The sequence below is a fragment of the Ursus maritimus genome, unplaced genomic scaffold (assembly GCF_017311325.1).
Source record: "Ursus maritimus isolate PB19 unplaced genomic scaffold, ASM1731132v1 scaffold_27, whole genome shotgun sequence".
Lineage (NCBI taxonomy): Eukaryota > Metazoa > Chordata > Mammalia > Carnivora > Ursidae > Ursus > Ursus maritimus.
This window is the reverse complement of record NW_024425230.1, coordinates 33,503,454-33,509,453: the sequence shown is the minus strand read 5'-3', so window position 1 is coordinate 33,509,453 and position 6,000 is coordinate 33,503,454.

Genomic DNA, 6,000 nt, shown 5'->3' with positions numbered 1-6,000 from the left:
ACTCTCTCTTTGCCCATGTGGAAAGATCAGCCAGGAGCCCCGCTGAAAGCCAGACTCCCAGCATACGTAGATAGAGGCCCAGGGCAAGTCCGCAGAGTGCCCGTGATCCCCCAGCACACGGAGTGGGCCATCCATGTGTCCACAGAATGAGCGAGCCTAGTCAGAAGAGGGGACTCCCAGGAGGGCCTTCTCCCCATCCAGGGAGGCCTGTTGGCTCCACTGTCTTTTTAAATGACCATAAAACAGCACGGAAATGAATGCCAACTAACAAGGTTAAAGGATCCTTAAAAAACAAATGATGCCATTTTTTCCCCCAACTCACTGCTGAGTAAAAATTTGTCACTTCAGTAAGCATTTTATTGGTAATTACAGAGTTACTTTATTTGCATATTACAGAGCTGCTAGCAGCCCTGGTGAAAATGCTTAATGTCGTTGAGCATCTTGGAAGGAATTACTCAACCCAGGGAGGGAGAATTCAGCAATTATTTCCTTAAAACGGGAATTTGCTAATAACTTTGCAGTAGATCACTTCGTGCTCCCCGATACAGCAATTAAATAATAAGCAATTAAGTGCCAAAGTGACTCGGCCATAGGACCTACCCCCACATAGGGCCTCTGCCAGATTTCCTTTGGAAGGGAGTTGAGTTCAAGTTAACCCTTTGATTCCTGAACCACGGGGAGCACTGATTCCTCTAGAAGCCAGTTAGAGAGGGCTGGTGTCAAATGTCATCTCCTCATCTTCAGAGTGCTATTTGGGAACACAAATGGAAGGCTGGCCACCCAGTCTGCAGCCAGGAGGGGCTGGCTGTCCTCCCCAGTAGTTGGGGGTGTGGGGGCAGAGGCTAAGCATGGGGATTCTGGAATCACACTGCCTGGGTTTGTGAATTGGGCCCAGCCCTTACCATCCACGTGTCTTGGGCAGATTACTTACACTCTCTAGGCCTCAGTCTTCTTCTCATCAGTAAAGGGTTTCCTAGTGGTATCTACCCGACTTGCTGGTGGTGACGGCCAGAACAGCATAGACTCAGAACTCAGTAGAAGCTCAGTAAGTATGAATGACATTGGCTTTGCCCCCGAGCACAGGTCTTTGCCAGCTACATAGGGGAATGGGATTTGAGGTCGTGTGGTTGCAGGTCGGGTCTCCCCAGATTCCTTTGCCTGCCCGTGAGGTGCACCAGGAGGGGGTGAGGGTAGTGCTTACCACGTGGAGTCAGTTTCCCCGGGATGGAATCCTGGGCCCCCCATGTGTGCACATTCTTGATTCCTGTGACTTTGGGGGTACCCGCACACTCTCTGAGAGCCACAGGCTCCTCGCCTCTAAACCGAGGAGAGTGACACCCATCGGAAAAGGCGAGGACGACAGGCGTCCTGTGTTTAACCCCGTACTTTAGACGTCCAGCTTCCTGCCAAGCAAATTAAAAGAGAAAAAAAAAATCAAGTGGACACGGACCTGTTCTTAACAAAGATCATTACAGTTTCAGACTTGTTCTGTCTTAATTCCTGATTGATACTTAATCAGCAGTGGCTTGGAACTCTTTGGCGTCTCTCCCTCTGTTAAGTATTTAATGATCTGAAAACAAACACTGGAGGAAGTGTTACCTATGGAGGCTCTCGCTATTTCTGCCCCCCGAGGGACCCTGGCGTGGTGGGGCCGAGCTTACCTGCTACTTCATCTGCCTGCAAGATCTGCTCAGGTGTGGTGTTCTGTTTAATAATGCAAAATGCTGTGTGGTGGAGGGGAGAGCACAGAAATGGATATTTTAAAAGCTTCATCTTCCCCTCTCTACACTAGGCTTCACTCTGCCACTAGAGCTGGAATATTCGGTGACCTTCTGAGAAGGGCTATCGAAAGAGAGAGCAAAGGTCCAGTCCCCGGCATAGGCTTGATGCTCAGGTCTGCAGTACTTGCTCCCAAACGCCAGTTCCCATGGCTGGCACCCCCTCTTATTATACCTGGTTAGTCTTTCTCTTTAGCTCAAGGAAGTGGTCCAGGTTGACGTGCCTCCCCAAGCCTGAGAGGGTCTCACTGCCATTGGTCACGTCCATCTCAACAGGTGTTTTCTGAGATGAGCTTCACAGATGTCTGTGTCCCGGTGTGGCCGGGGCCTAACATCAGAGGAGGTAAACCTCAGGCTGGACAGCTCTGAACGCCAGAGGACCGTCTGGGACTGAGCCATGCCTGCCTGGTGAATACTCCCTCTTTGGCTGAGTTCTGTCCTCCACTGCCACACAGAAGACAAACTCCACGTCCATGTAGCGGCTCTGTCAGCTTCCAAAGTAAGTTCCTGGGGTCAGAATCTCATCACACCCCAGGGCGCCTGGGCTGTTCGGTCAGTTAAGCGTCCGCCTTCGGCTCAGATCATGATCTCAGAGTCCTGGGATCAAGCCCTGCTTTGGGTTCCCTGCTCAGCAGGGAGTCTGCTTCTCTATCTGCCCCTCCTCCTGCTCATGCTCTCTCTTTCTATCTCTCTGAAATAAATACAATCTTTAAAAAAAAAATCTCATCACACCCAATGATGTCCATCCCCAGGCTTCCACCCTCCCTCCAGTGACTTGGCTTTTGGGGTATAGCTTGATCACCTGCTCCTGAATCCATTCCAGTTTATTAATGACGCCCCCCCCCAAAAAAAAACTGAGCTAATGTTCATTTCTCCTGTGCAGGCGCTTTTGAAGGACCTGTGTGGGAGCCAGCTGGGGCTGATGGGGTGAGCTCAGCTGCCATTGCTCAGCCTGGGGTTTGCAAGGAGAGAGGATTGCTGATCGGTCATGAACGTGGGTGGGAGATGGAGAGGGGAGGTTTGGGTAGGTCCGGGCAGGGGTTCATCATCGGTTCTTCAAGGACCTTGGCTCTCTGTTATGACCGTGTCACAGGGGGTCCAGCCAGGACTTCTAGCAGGGGCTCGGGGGAAATGCCAAAGAGGCCCAGAGGATGACAAGTGTAAATCCACGTGGAAATGTCTTCAGGGCAATAAAACAACGCGAAGCCTAGTCCTCCCCTTGCGAGCTGACCAGGGACGACTGAGAAGCTGACACCTTCCTACCCAGCTGCCACAGCTAAGGTGCCTCTCAGCTGAGCCCCCCGCTTCTCCCAGACCCCAGCATTGGCACAGCCATTGGACAATCTGGGCCGTGAGACTCTCTCATTTCTGACTTAATCTGTCACCCACGTCTTCCATGGTCATTCAGCTCTTTGCCCTTGGCATCTCTCTGGTGAGATGAGGTCCCTGAGAGCCGAGGCCTGCCTTTATCATCTCTCTGTGGTCCCTCCAGGGCCCGCACAGAGCAGGGGCCAGCCGGCGGTGTTTGCTCGGGGCTGCTGTGGGCAGCAGGCGACGGAGGCAGCAAAGTCACCCAGATGGAGCGAGAGCAGAGGCCTGGGGCTGAGGCACAGAAGGACAGATTTCTGTCTTGCAAGTGAGGGTGCTTCGGGATGGAGCCCGGCTTGGAATGGAGGAGGTAGGGATTAAAACTCTGACCTCAGAGGGCAGCCGAACGGAAAGACGCCGGTGTGCGGTTGGATGGTTAAGGACCCGCTCTCTGGAGGTGGCGGTGGGGGGAGGGGCGGATCGCTCTCCTGACTGCCAGCATGCGCCCGTTTCCATGGTAGGCATCTTCTCACCGTGGCCGATTTCTAGGTACCAACGTGAAGCCACAGAGCACGCGGTTGGCCGGAAGTGCATGCAAGCCGCTCTCAGAAGTTTGGGGGGGCGGGCAGCCCGCCCAGCACCTACTTCTTAGTGCCGACCCCTTCTGATCTCCTGCTGTACTTGACCCCTTCCTGGGCCCCCGGGGCTGGGCGGTGTGCTACTTACTGCTCCTTCTCACCTGCTGCCCTTCCCTCCTCTGTGGGTCTGTCCCACCCCACCGAGCAGCCGTTCTCAGTCCGGCCTGTGCCTTAGACTCCCTTAGGGAGGGGAGAGGCTCTGGACGCCCAGGTCTGTCCCCGGACCAATTACAGCAGGATCTCTGGATGTGTGACCTGGGCATCAGTAGTTTTGGAAGCTCCCCAGGTGACTCCAAAGTACAGCTAAGTTTGAGAACCATTGTTTTAAAAAATTCTGGGGGTGCCTAGGTGGCTCAGTTGGTGAAGCGTCTGACTCTTGACTCCGGCTGGGGTCATGATCTCAGGGTTGTGGGATCAAGCCCTGCAGGGAGCCTGCTAGGGATTCTCCCTCTCCCTCTCCTCCTCAATAAAATAAAATAAAATGAAATAAAATAAAATAAAATAAAATAAAATAAAGTAAGATAAAATAATAAACTCTAATGCTGGTTCCCACTCCAGCCCGGTCGAATCAGACTCCCCTGGCCCATTCGTGTGACTGCCAAGCTTTCCAGATGAAACCCCAGGGTAGCCGCCACTGAGACTCCCCTTCACAGAGGCCCCCTGGGCCCTGTCTCCCTCCTTCCCTCCAAATGCTCACCATTCTCTCCCAGGGGACCTCATCTCCTGTAACATCCTCTTGTCCCATCTCCGTTTCTGGCTTCCTGCCTTGCCTTCCCCACCTGCGGTGCCCCAGCTCAGTCTCCCTGTCTTCTCTGTTTATGCATCCCCCCACCCCGTCTGGGCACATGGCACTCGTGCTACGCCCAGCACCTCCTCTCCCTCGCCGTCCGCCTGTCCTGGCTCGCATCTGGGGAGGTATGGAGTCCACGGCTCTTCCATTCACGCTCATCAACCGCGAGCTCCAGCCTGGGCTTTCTGGAGGTTGCTTTCTATGCTCTTACCCCTGCACTGGTGGAGGTGTGAGCTTCCGAAGTCACTCCCCTCTCGGCCTCATGCCTTGGCTCCCCTTGGCTTGCCGACAGCCGATACACAACAGACGAGCCTTCCCCACCTGGCCTCGTAGGCATGGCTCTTACTGCACATCTTCCTGAGGGCTACATCCCAACCTCGCTAAACCGCTCGAAGCTCCCTTCAAATGCCGACCGTCCTCCTGCCTCCTTCCCAGTGGCCATCTGCCCTCTTCCCTCCTCCACCCTGGAACAGCATGTATCCAGGAAGGACCCTGCTCACGCGTCACCTCTTCTGTGAAAACTCCTTGGTCTCCAATCACAGCAATTAATTAATTAATTACCCTTTCTGGTGGAGACCTGTGCCATGTTGGGAGCAGTGCTCCTTGGCTGATTTCGGTTTCTAGTTCTGTCACTTTCTCTGGGTCATTTCTACAGCCTCCCAGTATTTAACAAAACAGCCGGCAGATCGGAGGTGCCGGCTGCATATTGTGATAGAAAATGATTTAATTAATGATTTATTATCCATGATTGATTTAATCATTAATCAACCCACAGGTGTTATGGGTTAAGGGGAGTCCTCCCCAAATTCATATGCTGGAGTCCTCAGTACCTCAGATTGTGACTTTATTCGGAGGTGGGGTCTTAATGATGGTAATGGAGGGGAAATGAAGTCGTTGGGGTGCTTTCTAACCCTGGATGATTCGTGTCTTTATTTATTGAAAGGCGAGATCTGGTAATACAGATATAGACACAGGAAGAATGCCCTGTTAAGAAGAAACCAAAGGTTGGGTGATGCTTCTACAAGCCGGGGGACCCCAAAGATTGTCAGCAGGCCACCAGAGGCGGGCAGAAGCATGGAGGTGATTCTCCCTCTCAGCCCTCACGGGTGGACCCAACCTTGCCAACACCCGATCTCACACTTGTAGCCTCCACAACTGTGAGACGGAACATTTCTGCTGTTTAGAGCCAGTTACTGGACGTTACCTCGTTACAGTAGTGAGAGCAAACGGACACAGCCCGTAACTGGCAACTCGGGGACCTTAGAACTTGGTTTCAAAACTTACAAAACCAGCACCGAGTTCAAAGGTCATCTATTCCCCAAATGTTTATTGTGGTTTCCCGTTGATAGGGCACTTTTGTAGGCCTCAGGGACGCAGCAATCACCCAAACAGACCAAGTCTCTTTTCTCCTGGAGCTTCTCTGGTGTGGGACAGGCATGACGTAAACAAAGAAGTTAATGTCTAATGACCACGGTTGCAAAGGATC